This window comes from Pezoporus occidentalis, unplaced genomic scaffold (genome assembly GCF_034315485.1).
Source record: "Pezoporus occidentalis ecotype Australia unplaced genomic scaffold, CSIRO_AGI_Poc_V1 ctg441, whole genome shotgun sequence".
NCBI lineage: Eukaryota > Metazoa > Chordata > Aves > Psittaciformes > Psittacidae > Pezoporus > Pezoporus occidentalis.
In genome coordinates this window covers 47,016-47,646 of record NW_026915771.1, presented here as the reverse complement: position 1 = coordinate 47,646, position 631 = coordinate 47,016, and positions in this window count along the sequence as shown.

The window sequence follows — 631 nt, the reverse complement described above, 5'->3', positions numbered from 1 at the left end:
GCAGCTGGTGGTTGTGATCATTGCTGTGGTCCCCCCTTTGCCTGCTGTTGGATCTGGGAACAGTGGGGAGGGAAGTGCCTGCCCCTGTGAAGACATGCCGGGGGGCTGGGGAGGTACAGGAGCCCTGAACTATCAAAGCTCAGCCTAGATTTGCTTATCTTGGAGGGTGTTGGTGGGGGGGAGTCTTCTGGTATGGGCTTTGGTTGCTTTGTGCAAATAGCCACTAGGTGGTAGCTTGCTCCTCCTGCATGGCTCGGGGAGGCGGCTGCTCCCAGCACCCTGCTAAGTCGTGTTTTGGTGCTGGTGGGTTGGAGCCAAGAATCCCATCCGACAGCAGGGAATCCCCTGCAGTGCTGCATCCAGATCTGGAGCAGCAGCACCAGAGGGACATGGGGCTGCTGGAGCGGGCTTTAGGGTCCCTTCAGCCCAAACCAGTCTAATTCTGCGATGTTGAAGCATGAAATGAGGAGAAGCCCCTGCAGTTTCTGGTGCTGTTTGAGGCGCACTCCAGGCTGCAGGTAGCACCCGCTGGGACTGGGTTTGCTCTGGAGGGTGGCCCTGGGTGCTCCAACTTCCTGGGTGCCAGCACTGTCCTCTGAGTCACTTCCAGGCGTTGAGGGGCTGACCCCGT